The sequence below is a fragment of the Anomaloglossus baeobatrachus genome, unplaced genomic scaffold, assembly GCF_048569485.1.
Source record: "Anomaloglossus baeobatrachus isolate aAnoBae1 unplaced genomic scaffold, aAnoBae1.hap1 Scaffold_322, whole genome shotgun sequence".
Lineage (NCBI taxonomy): Eukaryota > Metazoa > Chordata > Amphibia > Anura > Aromobatidae > Anomaloglossus > Anomaloglossus baeobatrachus.
In genome coordinates, this window is record NW_027442614.1 from 196,098 (window position 1) to 210,000 (window position 13,903).

Genomic DNA, 13,903 nt, shown 5'->3' on the forward strand with positions numbered 1-13,903 from the left:
AACTATACATCACGCTCCTATGCTATCCGTAGCACTCAAGCTGAAAGAAAAAGTTAGACAATAAATAACGACGAACCGGCGATTGGGGGATGGGGGTAGGGAAAAAGGGGATAGGGTGGGGAAATCACAGGCCCGAAGCTTTATTGAAAGACGCACATAAACGGGAAAAGGAGGGAGGGGGCGTGGAAGAGAATTAAACCTCCTCCTCGGCGCTGTCGTCCGGACTGTCCATGATGGAATAGTCTCTGAGCAGGCTGTGGATCAGCCTGCGGCAGTCCTGGATAGACATCCTCTCCCTCTGCAAGATGAGCCGGTTCCTGGCGACCCAAATAGCGTCCTTAAAGCAGTTCATAGGGCGCCAAGCCTCCTGGATGGCTCCAACGGTGTGAGTCCCAGGGAAGAGTCCATAAAGTACGGAATGGTACGATAGGCTCCCTCTAGGGACGGAGTTCCTCAGGTCATCCTCCAGGGCAACCAACAGGCGCTGTGCAAAACGGCAGTCCCAAAAGGCGTGCAGCGATGTTTCCTCCACGAAGGGGCACCTTGGGCAGTACCGGGTTTTGCACAGGTTCCGGGCGTGCATGAATGACCGGACGGGCAGTCCGCCCTGTATCGCCATCCATGACAAGTCCTTGTGCCCGTTGGTCAATCCAGCCGATGACACGTTGGTCCAAACAGTCTCCAGTGTGTCGTGATGAAGTCCTGGAATGTTCTCCATTTCGTCCTTGGCTCTGATGAGTTTGTGGATAGTCTTTGGCTTCCACAAATCAGGCTTGAGTCCCTCCAGTTGGTGTTCCCTCACAAACCGAACCACGTCTCCGTAGAACCATGGCGTCGTCCAGTTGTAGGGGAAGGAGCTGTCCCACTTGTCCCAGCCGAGCCGTCTCCAAAGGGGGAGCAGGAAGAAGCGAGACATGGACCCACCCGCGGAACCTCTCTTGACTCGCAGAGTTCGGCGAACGCAGTCACATACGAAGGAGGATCGCAGGAGGGTGGGGATATCGGGTACGCCCTTCCCACCCTTGCGAGGATCCTTGTACATGGTGCTCCGCTTTACTCTGTCCATCTTGGATCCCCAGACAAAACGAAACACCGTCCTGGTAATGGCCCTGCACACGGTGGCAAGGGGGGGCCAGGCCTGGGCCGTGTACTGCAGCACGGGCAGTACCTCGTTACGCAGGACCAGTGCTTTGCCCTCACAGGTGAGGCGTCTGAGGCTCCACAGACCGATCCGTTGGGTGATCTTGGTCAAGCGTTCCTCCCAGGACTTGAGGGCTGCTCCTTCCCTCCCGAACCAGACTCCAAGAACCTTGATGAAATCCGGCTGGATGCTGAAAGGGAAGGGGGCGGAAGAGGCCGGCTGCCAGTCCCCGAAGAGCATGGCTTCCGACTTCCCGCAGTTGACTTTGGCTCCCGAAGCCCGTCCGAAGGTCTCACAGGTCTGGACGAGGGTGTCAACTGAGCGCCGGTCCGCGCAGAAGACGGTCACGTCATCCATGTAGAGCGAGCACTTGACCTCGAAGCGTTCTGGTCCTGGTGCGGTGATCCCTCTGATCTCTCCATTCCGCCGGATAGCCTCTGCAAAGAGTTCTATAACACAAACAAAAAGAAGAGGTGACAGAGGACAGCCTTGTCTGACCCCTGAGAGGACCGGGAAGGGGTCAGTCTTCCAGCCGTTTACCAACACCGAGCTGTGAATATCAAAATACATTAGTTGGACATACAAGCAAAACATGTTACCCAAGCCTAACCTGTGCAGAGCTTTGCCCAGGAACTCATGGGAAACACGGTCGAAGGCCTTTTCCTGATCCAACGAGATCAGGGATGCATGCACCCGGCGGGCCTTGATGTACTCGACCGTGTCCCGCATGAGAGCCAGGCTGTCTGCGATGCGGCGTCCGGGGATGCCGCAGGTCTGATCCGGGTGGATGATCCGTCCAATAACCGTCTTCAATCTCGTTGCCATCGTCTTGGCCAGGATCTTGTAGTCGACGTTCAGAAGGGTGATGGGACGCCAATTCTTCAGGTCGCACCTCTCTCCTTTGCGCTTGTACAGGATCGTGACCATTCCTTCCCTCAGGGACGGAGGCATTCTGCCCTCCACCACCATCTCCTCATACAGATCTAACAAGTCCGGACAGATGAGGTCCCCCAGCGCTACATAGAGCTCTGCTGGGAGACCATCGCTGCCCGGAGTCCTGCCGGACCTAAAGGATCTGGCGGCCGAGAGCAGCTCGTCCACCGTCAGAGGGACGTCCATGGCTGCCGCATCTGCAGGGTCAAGATGGTTAGTGATACCTGACAGGAGCTTATCGGCGGCCTCGGGGTCGGTAGTCTTGCGGGCGTAGAGTTCGCTGTAGAAGTCGCTGACGACTTTCATCACGTCCTCTTTCCCGCGTCGCATGTTTCCATTCTCATCTCGTAGTTCATTCAGGGGTGTATGACCGGTGTGGAGTTTCCTGAAAAAGAACGAGTTACATTTCTCACCCTTCTCCAGGTTCTCCACTTTGGAACGGAAGACAATTCGCTTGGACTCCTCCTCAAAGTGCCTTTTCAGGCTCTTCTTAGTCTCCTCCAGCTCCTCTCTCACGTCCCAGCCACATCGAAGAAGGTCATGCAGGGAGCGCAGCTCGCGCTGGAGTCTCCTGAAGTCCCTCTTCTTCACACACGCCTGTTGTTGACTCTTTGCCTGAAAGAAGAGACGGAACTCGAGTTTAACGTATTCCCACCAGTCAGAAACAGACTGGAAGCCTGTCTTGTAGGCCCGCCACGTGGAGTAAGCCGCTCTAATCTCCTCCAGGACTTCCCCCTTTTCCAGCAGAGAGCAGTTCAGCTTCCAGGAGCCAGGGCCGACAGGAAAGCCGTGGCCCAGCGCACCTTGAAAGTGAATGGCTCTGTGGTCAGAGAAGAAGCAGGGGACCATCGAGTGCCCACTCCGCCCAACCGTCCGAGAGGTAAACACGAAGTCAATCCTGGAACGCAGCGAACCATCAGGTCGGCACCATGAATAGTTCACGGATCCGTGTCCGATGGAGCCCACAACGTCCACGAGAGAGGCTTCGGTCACCATCTCAATGAGCAGTTTGGATGTGACGTCTAACTTGGCAGCCGTTCCAGAACTGCGTCCATCCGCCTCAATCGGGCAGTTGAAGTCCCCGGCCATCACTACCATCCTGGTGGTGGCGAGCTGAGGGCGCAGGGCTTGGAGGAGCTCCAGTCGATCGTTCTTCACAGGAGAAGCGTACACATTGATGAACCTGACAGGTTCTCCAGCCCAGGTACCGTCCACGAGCAGTAACCTGCCGCAGACGAGTTCCTGAACTGAATCCAACGTGAAGGCGCTTCCCCTGATTAGCACGGCGACCCCTGCGGACCTACAGTCGCCCCCGCCGGACCAGTAGGACGGTCCATGGGTCCATTCCCTGGCCAGATGGTTGAAGGACCTAGAGGAGGGAAGGGAGCATTCCTGCAGGAAAAATACATTACTAGACTGAGTGTTAAGGAAAGCAAAAATCGTCTGACGTCTGAACTTGTCTCTGATGCTCCTAACATTAATGGAAAAGATGTTAATGTTAGCAGTCATTGGAGGAAAGAGAAAGTTAGCGCAGGCGGTGTGCCTTAGTTACCACTCCGGTCGGGCGGTTCTTCCTCTTTGGCACCTGCCGGTAAAGGTATCTCCAGCAGACCCTCTTCTTCTAGCTGATCGAACAGGGATGGTGCCTCAGTGGCTTCCGACTCCTCCATTTCTTCTTCGGCCACAAGGGACTCCACCATCTGCTCCAACACGTCCGGTTCTGGGAGGAGGCCATCCTCCTCTTCCTGGGGTGGATTGGGATCCACAATGAACAGCTTGGAAGGTTCTGCGACAGGACTATCTTCCACCTTCCTTTTCCTTTGGCCTGTACCTGAGGAGACAAGAGCTGGAAAATCCTCCTCGGTGAAAAGTGCAGGAGTGCTGAGGCCCTCTGCTCTCATGGTCTGGGGAGGGAGAGTGGGCTTTGGGGGAGGGGTGAGGAGACCAACTGAGGAGTAGGGAAAAGAGGTAGAGGTAGTGGAATCCTCAGTAGGGTTGGCCGGGGGGGAGGGGTTTGGACAGGGGTGACAGGGGGGGGGGGGCCAGGGAGGGGGCAACAGTTTTCTTACCCTTCTTTTTCCTGGACTCCGTGGCTGCTGGGGCATCGGCTGGGGCCACGGTCGCCGGGTTCTTGGCCGCCTTGTCCTTGGCCTCTGTGGCCTTGGTCGTAGCTGCCTTGGTCGTAGCTGCCTTGGTCGACGAAGCTGTGACTACCCGATACTGGGTCGCCGCGGCAACCCTTGCCCAGGATTTCTCCCGCTGTGGGCAGTCCTTGTAAAGGTGGTCCGCCTGTCCACATAGGTTGCAAGTCTTCTTCTTTGGGCAGTCCTTGGAGCTGTGTCCCGTCACCCGGCAAACCCTGCAGGCGTCCTCCTTGCAGGTTTTCATCGAATGCCCTTTCCCGCCACATTTCATGCAGTTGTGTGGCATGTCCGGGTAGTAGATGAGACCAAAGGAGTTTCCCAGAGAGAATGTCGGGGGCAGGTGCTGGAGACCATCCTCGGATGCTGGTTCCCTGTAGAGTCGAACGGTTACTGACCACTTACCCGTCCAGAATCCGTTGCCGTTAAGGATGTGGGATGGCTCCCTCACCACTGTGCAGAGACGTCCCAGGAACGTGGAGATGTCTCTTCCTGGGGTGTGCGGGTTCCGCATGGAGACCGTGATCCTCTTCTCATCCCTCTGTATAGGACAGGATCCTAAAAAAGAATGAAAAGGGGAGTCCGGCATCGCTGCGTTCATCGCCTCCCAGTATCTCCTGCAGGCATTCACCGTGGCAAAGGTTACCAAAAAAATGCCAGTCATGAAGGTCTGGACACTCAGGGTTTCCGCCCTGGAGAAGCCCTGATCCAGAATCATCTTCTTGCAGAACACGTCGCTGGACATGTCCGGCAACCTACCATCCACCGCCTTTAGCTTCAGGGCGACCGTCTGCCGCATCCAAGGCTCCAGGGTTGGAGCCTTTTCAGGCGGCGTCCGGGCTCCCTCCGGCTGGCTGGCGTCGGAGGTAGGGGCCTCTTGGGCCGAAGAAGCCTCTGGATGAGCCTTCCTGGAGGTCCCTGGGTCCTGAGCCTTCTTGGCTGCCTTCTCTGGCTTGCTTGCCATGGCTGGTTCCTGCTTGAGTTCCCGGAGCTGGATCTTGGATTCTTTTCCGGGTGTCTTCTCCCGCTGTGTTCCTCCTCGAAGTTCCTCTGGTCTCCCCAAGTCTTCTCCGAGCCTTCGTCTTCTTGCTTCTTTCTGCCAAGCTCTTCTTCCGTCCGATCTCCCTCTTTCGGTCTCGGCTGGGCTTCGGAGCTTGTCTCCCTGATCGTATCTCGTCAAGTGTAGCTAGCTCAGTTTGTTCTGATAAGAACAGATACTACACTTGATCTTAGCCAAAAGGCCGAGAAGCGATAACCAGAATTGGTTTGGGCCTCGAGTGGCACCCTGGCCTATGCCGGACACATCTTAGGGAGAGAGAGCGAGAGGGAGACAAACCCACGCCTACACAAGACATTTTGTCACCCAAGCCAACCCTTGAAAAGGCTGCTTTGCAGAGCAAAAACAAGAAGAATGGTGCGTTTTGCAGCCGCCGCCCACTGCAATGAATCTGAATAACTCCTCCTTTAGGGCGCAAGCAACTCCCCTCCCCCTTGCAGTCTTTCCAATTCACGATACAAAAAGACGGACAGGACAGGTTGCCTGACTTTCCGTCACTGCCACCCTTTGCCATCCTTACCCGTAGAAAGCCCTTTCATCATCCCCAAACCCTAATCTTTTCCCTTTCCTTCCCAGCCCCCAAACCCTGCCCTCTGTACCTTTCTCACCACCCGCTTCCCTTCTCCTGTCATCCCCCTACCACCCGGGAAAAAAAGAGATTGCCCCCTCCTTCCACTAGCCCACCCTCCCACCCAAAGAACAACTTCTTCTGCGCAGCTTGTTTTCTAGGCAGCAGCGCTATTGTGATGTCATCGGGGGGCATTGTGACAAGCCGCCAGTGTTCCGTCTCTTCATGTTGTGCACAGTTCAAACGGAAAATACATCAACAGGCAGACTACAGAAAAGCTTACTATCAAAGGTTAGAGGGGGGCTTTCTCAGAGGGCTTTTTACAGTTTTTCTATTCCCAATTAGCCGTTTAAGTGTACTTATTGAAAGTAGTAATTCTTTCATAGGCCGCCCTTTCTTAGTATTTGACGTTCCTTATATTGCGGTATGAGGCTTCGCAGTAGGTTGCAAACATTCATCACCCATGACTGTCCCCAATTGAGCTCAGAAGCTCAATGTCTATCATGACCTCTCTTTTAGAATGTCCAAGAGCAAGCAAACTATTCCTCCAGGAGAGGGCGCCAACAGACTACTAAAGAGATCATCATTACTCAAAGAAAACCCCAAAAACCAATGCATGATAGGAATAAACAGGTAACTTTCTTTGGAGTGGAAGCGGAGATCGCACCAGATGCCAATTCTAGATCTTATCACACCTGTGGTCACTGCAGCAGCAGGTGAATCCACTTTGTCCAAAAGGGATCTATTCCATTCAATTGCAAATGATCTAGATAAGACAGAGAACTGCAGCACGGGGACATAGCCGAGTTGGTCAGGTTGAGTGGTGATGAGTTTGCTATTTGGATGAATAAAGAAAGTCAAAAGTGTGAAAGATAAAAAACAAAAGGAGGAAGTGTGAAAAGTGAATGGGCCAAATTGAGGTGCATATGAAGACGTATGCTTTCTTCCAATTCATTAAATCGGGCTAATATGAATCAGGTGAATTGAGTTCTGCTTTTGGAAACTGGGTTAAGAAGGGGTGCACCGTTCCTGGAGGTACTGCAATACCAGGTCAATGCGTGGAGTGGACAGAGCAAGCTCTTTTTCCATCTCCCTGTTCTAAAAATCCATTTAATATATGGTCCCCAGATAGGGGACGTATCAGATATTAAACTGATAAGAACAGATACTACACTTGATCTTAGCCAAAAGGCCGAGAAGCGATAACCAGAATTGGTTTGGGCCTCGAGTGGCACCCTGGCCTATGCCGGACACATCTTAGGGAGAGAGAGCGAGAGGGAGACAAACCCACGCCTACACAAGACATTTTGTCACCCAAGCCAACCCTTGAAAAGGCTGCTTTGCAGAGCAAAAACAAGAAGAATGGTGCGTTTTGCAGCCGCCGCCCACTGCAATGAATCTGAATAACTCCTCCTTTAGGGCGCAAGCAACTCCCCTCCCCCTTGCAGTCTTTCCAATTCACGATACAAAAAGACGGACAGGACAGGTTGCCTGACTTTCCGTCACTGCCACCCTTTGCCATCCTTACCCGTAGAAAGCCCTTTCATCATCCCCAAACCCTAATCTTTTCCCTTTCCTTCCCAGCCCCCAAACCCTGCCCTCTGTACCTTTCTCACCACCCGCTTCCCTTCTCCTGTCATCCCCCTACCACCCGGGAAAAAAAGAGATTGCCCCCTCCTTCCACTAGCCCACCCTCCCACCCAAAGAACAACTTCTTCTGCGCAGCTTGTTTTCTAGGCAGCAGCGCTATTGTGATGTCATCGGGGGGCATTGTGACAAGCCGCCAGTGTTCCGTCTCTTCATGTTGTGCACAGTTCAAACGGAAAATACATCAACAGGCAGACTACAGAAAAGCTTACTATCAAAGGTTAGAGGGGGGCTTTCTCAGAGGGCTTTTTACAGTTTTTCTATTCCCAATTAGCCGTTTAAGTGTACTTATTGAAAGTAGTAATTCTTTCATAGGCCGCCCTTTCTTAGTATTTGACGTTCCTTATATTGCGGTATGAGGCTTCGCAGTAGGTTGCAAACATTCATCACCCATGACTGTCCCCAATTGAGCTCAGAAGCTCAATGTCTATCATGACCTCTCTTTTAGAATGTCCAAGAGCAAGCAAACTATTCCTCCAGGAGAGGGCGCCAACAGACTACTAAAGAGATCATCATTACTCAAAGAAAACCCCAAAAACCAATGCATGATAGGAATAAACAGGTAACTTTCTTTGGAGTGGAAGCGGAGAGATCGCACCAGATGCCAATTCTAGATCTTATCACACCTGTGGTCACTGCAGCAGCAGGTGAATCCACTTTGTCCAAAAGGGATCTATTCCATTCAATTGCAAATGATCTAGATAAGACAGAGAACTGCAGCACGGGGACATAGCCGAGTTGGTCAGGTTGAGTGGTGATGAGTTTGCTATTTGGATGAATAAAGAAAGTCAAAAGTGTGAAAGATAAAAAACAAAAGGAGGAAGTGTGAAAAGTGAATGGGCCAAATTGAGGTGCATATGAAGACGTATGCTTTCTTCCAATTCATTAAATCGGGCTAATATGAATCAGGTGAATTGAGTTCTGCTTTTGGAAACTGGGTTAAGAAGGGGTGCACCGTTCCTGGAGGTACTGCAATACCAGGTCAATGCGTGGAGTGGACAGAGCAAGCTCTTTTTCCATCTCCCTGTTCTAAAAATCCATTTAATATATGGTCCCCAGATAGGGGACGTATCAGATATTAAACTGATAAGAACAGATACTACACTTGATCTTAGCCAAAAGGCCGAGAAGCGATAACCAGAATTGGTTTGGGCCTCGAGTGGCACCCTGGCCTATGCCGGACACATCTTAGGGAGAGAGAGCGAGAGGGAGACAAACCCACGCCTACACAAGACATTTTGTCACCCAAGCCAACCCTTGAAAAGGCTGCTTTGCAGAGCAAAAACAAGAAGAATGGTGCGTTTTGCAGCCGCCGCCCACTGCAATGAATCTGAATAACTCCTCCTTTAGGGCGCAAGCAACTCCCCTCCCCCTTGCAGTCTTTCCAATTCACGATACAAAAAGACGGACAGGACAGGTTGCCTGACTTTCCGTCACTGCCACCCTTTGCCATCCTTACCCGTAGAAAGCCCTTTCATCATCCCCAAACCCTAATCTTTTCCCTTTCCTTCCCAGCCCCCAAACCCTGCCCTCTGTACCTTTCTCACCACCCGCTTCCCTTCTCCTGTCATCCCCCTACCACCCGGGAAAAAAAGAGATTGCCCCCTCCTTCCACTAGCCCACCCTCCCACCCAAAGAACAACTTCTTCTGCGCAGCTTGTTTTCTAGGCAGCAGCGCTATTGTGATGTCATCGGGGGGCATTGTGACAAGCCGCCAGTGTTCCGTCTCTTCATGTTGTGCACAGTTCAAACGGAAAATACATCAACAGGCAGACTACAGAAAAGCTTACTATCAAAGGTTAGAGGGGGGCTTTCTCAGAGGGCTTTTTACAGTTTTTCTATTCCCAATTAGCCGTTTAAGTGTACTTATTGAAAGTAGTAATTCTTTCATAGGCCGCCCTTTCTTAGTATTTGACGTTCCTTATATTGCGGTATGAGGCTTCGCAGTAGGTTGCAAACATTCATCACCCATGACTGTCCCCAATTGAGCTCAGAAGCTCAATGTCTATCATGACCTCTCTTTTAGAATGTCCAAGAGCAAGCAAACTATTCCTCCAGGAGAGGGCGCCAACAGACTACTAAAGAGATCATCATTACTCAAAGAAAACCCCAAAAACCAATGCATGATAGGAATAAACAGGTAACTTTCTTTGGAGTGGAAGCGGAGATCGCACCAGATGCCAATTCTAGATCTTATCACACCTGTGGTCACTGCAGCAGCAGGTGAATCCACTTTGTCCAAAAGGGATCTATTCCATTCAATTGCAAATGATCTAGATAAGACAGAGAACTGCAGCACGGGGACATAGCCGAGTTGGTCAGGTTGAGTGGTGATGAGTTTGCTATTTGGATGAATAAAGAAAGTCAAAAGTGTGAAAGATAAAAAACAAAAGGAGGAAGTGTGAAAAGTGAATGGGCCAAATTGAGGTGCATATGAAGACGTATGCTTTCTTCCAATTCATTAAATCGGGCTAATATGAATCAGGTGAATTGAGTTCTGCTTTTGGAAACTGGGTTAAGAAGGGGTGCACCGTTCCTGGAGGTACTGCAATACCAGGTCAATGCGTGGAGTGGACAGAGCAAGCTCTTTTTCCATCTCCCTGTTCTAAAAATCCATTTAATATATGGTCCCCAGATAGGGGACGTATCAGATATTAAACTGATAAGAACAGATACTACACTTGATCTTAGCCAAAAGGCCGAGAAGCGATAACCAGAATTGGTTTGGGCCTCGAGTGGCACCCTGGCCTATGCCGGACACATCTTAGGGAGAGAGAGCGAGAGGGAGACAAACCCACGCCTACACAAGACATTTTGTCACCCAAGCCAACCCTTGAAAAGGCTGCTTTGCAGAGCAAAAACAAGAAGAATGGTGCGTTTTGCAGCCGCCGCCCACTGCAATGAATCTGAATAACTCCTCCTTTAGGGCGCAAGCAACTCCCCTCCCCCTTGCAGTCTTTCCAATTCACGATACAAAAAGACGGACAGGACAGGTTGCCTGACTTTCCGTCACTGCCACCCTTTGCCATCCTTACCCGTAGAAAGCCCTTTCATCATCCCCAAACCCTAATCTTTTCCCTTTCCTTCCCAGCCCCCAAACCCTGCCCTCTGTACCTTTCTCACCACCCGCTTCCCTTCTCCTGTCATCCCCCTACCACCCGGGAAAAAAAGAGATTGCCCCCTCCTTCCACTAGCCCACCCTCCCACCCAAAGAACAACTTCTTCTGCGCAGCTTGTTTTCTAGGCAGCAGCGCTATTGTGATGTCATCGGGGGGCATTGTGACAAGCCGCCAGTGTTCCGTCTCTTCATGTTGTGCACAGTTCAAACGGAAAATACATCAACAGGCAGACTACAGAAAAGCTTACTATCAAAGGTTAGAGGGGGGCTTTCTCAGAGGGCTTTTTACAGTTTTTCTATTCCCAATTAGCCGTTTAAGTGTACTTATTGAAAGTAGTAATTCTTTCATAGGCCGCCCTTTCTTAGTATTTGACGTTCCTTATATTGCGGTATGAGGCTTCGCAGTAGGTTGCAAACATTCATCACCCATGACTGTCCCCAATTGAGCTCAGAAGCTCAATGTCTATCATGACCTCTCTTTTAGAATGTCCAAGAGCAAGCAAACTATTCCTCCAGGAGAGGGCGCCAACAGACTACTAAAGAGATCATCATTACTCAAAGAAAACCCCAAAAACCAATGCATGATAGGAATAAACAGGTAACTTTCTTTGGAGTGGAAGCGGAGAGATCGCACCAGATGCCAATTCTAGATCTTATCACACCTGTGGTCACTGCAGCAGCAGGTGAATCCACTTTGTCCAAAAGGGATCTATTCCATTCAATTGCAAATGATCTAGATAAGACAGAGAACTGCAGCACGGGGACATAGCCGAGTTGGTCAGGTTGAGTGGTGATGAGTTTGCTATTTGGATGAATAAAGAAAGTCAAAAGTGTGAAAGATAAAAAACAAAAGGAGGAAGTGTGAAAAGTGAATGGGCCAAATTGAGGTGCATATGAAGACGTATGCTTTCTTCCAATTCATTAAATCGGGCTAATATGAATCAGGTGAATTGAGTTCTGCTTTTGGAAACTGGGTTAAGAAGGGGTGCACCGTTCCTGGAGGTACTGCAATACCAGGTCAATGCGTGGAGCGGACAGAGCAAGCTCTTTTTCCATCTCCCTGTTCTAAAAATCCATTTAATATATGGTCCCCAGATAGGGGACGTATCAGATATTAAACTGATAAGAACAGATACTACACTTGATCTTAGCCAAAAGGCCGAGAAGCGATAACCAGAATTGGTTTGGGCCTCGAGTGGCACCCTGGCCTATGCCGGACACATCTTAGGGAGAGAGAGCGAGAGGGAGACAAACCCACGCCTACACAAGACATTTTGTCACCCAAGCCAACCCTTGAAAAGGCTGCTTTGCAGAGCAAAAACAAGAAGAATGGTGCGTTTTGCAGCCGCCGCCCACTGCAATGAATCTGAATAACTCCTCCTTTAGGGCGCAAGCAACTCCCCTCCCCCTTGCAGTCTTTCCAATTCACGATACAAAAAGACGGACAGGACAGGTTGCCTGACTTTCCGTCACTGCCACCCTTTGCCATCCTTACCCGTAGAAAGCCCTTTCATCATCCCCAAACCCTAATCTTTTCCCTTTCCTTCCCAGCCCCCAAACCCTGCCCTCTGTACCTTTCTCACCACCCGCTTCCCTTCTCCTGTCATCCCCCTACCACCCGGGAAAAAAAGAGATTGCCCCCTCCTTCCACTAGCCCACCCTCCCACCCAAAGAACAACTTCTTCTGCGCAGCTTGTTTTCTAGGCAGCAGCGCTATTGTGATGTCATCGGGGGGCATTGTGACAAGCCGCCAGTGTTCCGTCTCTTCATGTTGTGCACAGTTCAAACGGAAAATACATCAACAGGCAGACTACAGAAAAGCTTACTATCAAAGGTTAGAGGGGGGCTTTCTCAGAGGGCTTTTTACAGTTTTTCTATTCCCAATTAGCCGTTTAAGTGTACTTATTGAAAGTAGTAATTCTTTCATAGGCCGCCCTTTCTTAGTATTTGACGTTCCTTATATTGCGGTATGAGGCTTCGCAGTAGGTTGCAAACATTCATCACCCATGACTGTCCCCAATTGAGCTCAGAAGCTCAATGTCTATCATGACCTCTCTTTTAGAATGTCCAAGAGCAAGCAAACTATTCCTCCAGGAGAGGGCGCCAACAGACTACTAAAGAGATCATCATTACTCAAAGAAAACCCCAAAAACCAATGCATGATAGGAATAAACAGGTAACTTTCTTTGGAGTGGAAGCGGAGAGATCGCACCAGATGCCAATTCTAGATCTTATCACACCTGTGGTCACTGCAGCAGCAGGTGAATCCACTTTGTCCAAAAGGGATCTATTCCATTCAATTGCAAATGATCTAGATAAGACAGAGAACTGCAGCACGGGGACATAGCCGAGTTGGTCAGGTTGAGTGGTGATGAGTTTGCTATTTGGATGAATAAAGAAAGTCAAAAGTGTGAAAGATAAAAAACAAAAGGAGGAAGTGTGAAAAGTGAATGGGCCAAATTGAGGTGCATATGAAGACGTATGCTTTCTTCCAATTCATTAAATCGGGCTAATATGAATCAGGTGAATTGAGTTCTGCTTTTGGAAACTGGGTTAAGAAGGGGTGCACCGTTCCTGGAGGTACTGCAATACCAGGTCAATGCGTGGAGTGGACAGAGCAAGCTCTTTTTCCATCTCCCTGTTCTAAAAATCCATTTAATATATGGTCCCCAGATAGGGGACGTATCAGATATTAAACTGATAAGAACAGATACTACACTTGATCTTAGCCAAAAGGCCGAGAAGCGATAACCAGAATTGGTTTGGGCCTCGAGTGGCACCCTGGCCTATGCCGGACACATCTTAGGGAGAGAGAGCGAGAGGGAGACAAACCCACGCCTACACAAGACATTTTGTCACCCAAGCCAACCCTTGAAAAGGCTGCTTTGCAGAGCAAAAACAAGAAGAATGGTGCGTTTTGCAGCCGCCGCCCACTGCAATGAATCTGAATAACTCCTCCTTTAGGGCGCAAGCAACTCCCCTCCCCCTTGCAGTCTTTCCAATTCACGATACAAAAAGACGGACAGGACAGGTTGCCTGACTTTCCGTCACTGCCACCCTTTGCCATCCTTACCCGTAGAAAGCCCTTTCATCATCCCCAAACCCTAATCTTTTCCCTTTCCTTCCCAGCCCCCAAACCCTGCCCTCTGTACCTTTCTCACCACCCGCTTCCCTTCTCCTGTCATCCCCCTACCACCCGGGAAAAAAAGAGATTGCCCCCTCCTTCCACTAGCCCACCCTCCCACCCAAAGAACAACTTCTTCTGCGCAGCTTGTTTTCTAGGCAGCAGCGCTATTGT

At 50.5% G+C, this 13,903-nt stretch overlaps 5 non-coding genes and 1 pseudogene across 5 annotated transcripts; all 6 read right to left on the bottom strand.

Moving 5' to 3' along the window:
- Positions 1 to 5,364: 5,364 nt before the first annotated feature.
- LOC142269773 (U2 spliceosomal RNA) lies at positions 5,365 to 5,468 on the bottom strand (annotated as a pseudogene).
- A 1,385-nt stretch (positions 5,469 to 6,853) lies between these two features.
- On the bottom strand, positions 6,854 to 7,044 carry LOC142269657 (U2 spliceosomal RNA). The gene has a single exon (XR_012735087.1). It is a non-coding gene; the product is annotated as a U2 spliceosomal RNA (small nuclear RNA).
- A 1,387-nt stretch (positions 7,045 to 8,431) lies between these two features.
- On the bottom strand, positions 8,432 to 8,622 carry LOC142269658 (U2 spliceosomal RNA). Its single transcript, XR_012735088.1, has one exon. It is a non-coding gene; the product is annotated as a U2 spliceosomal RNA (small nuclear RNA).
- Positions 8,623 to 10,007: 1,385 nt separating this feature from the next.
- Positions 10,008 to 10,198, bottom strand: LOC142269659 (U2 spliceosomal RNA). Its single transcript, XR_012735089.1, has one exon. It is a non-coding gene; the product is annotated as a U2 spliceosomal RNA (small nuclear RNA).
- A 1,387-nt stretch (positions 10,199 to 11,585) lies between these two features.
- On the bottom strand, positions 11,586 to 11,776 carry LOC142269753 (U2 spliceosomal RNA). The gene has a single exon (XR_012735173.1). It is a non-coding gene; the product is annotated as a U2 spliceosomal RNA (small nuclear RNA).
- A 1,387-nt stretch (positions 11,777 to 13,163) lies between these two features.
- LOC142269661 (U2 spliceosomal RNA) lies at positions 13,164 to 13,354 on the bottom strand. The gene has a single exon (XR_012735090.1). It is a non-coding gene; the product is annotated as a U2 spliceosomal RNA (small nuclear RNA).
- Between the last annotated feature and the right edge of the window lie 549 nt (positions 13,355 to 13,903).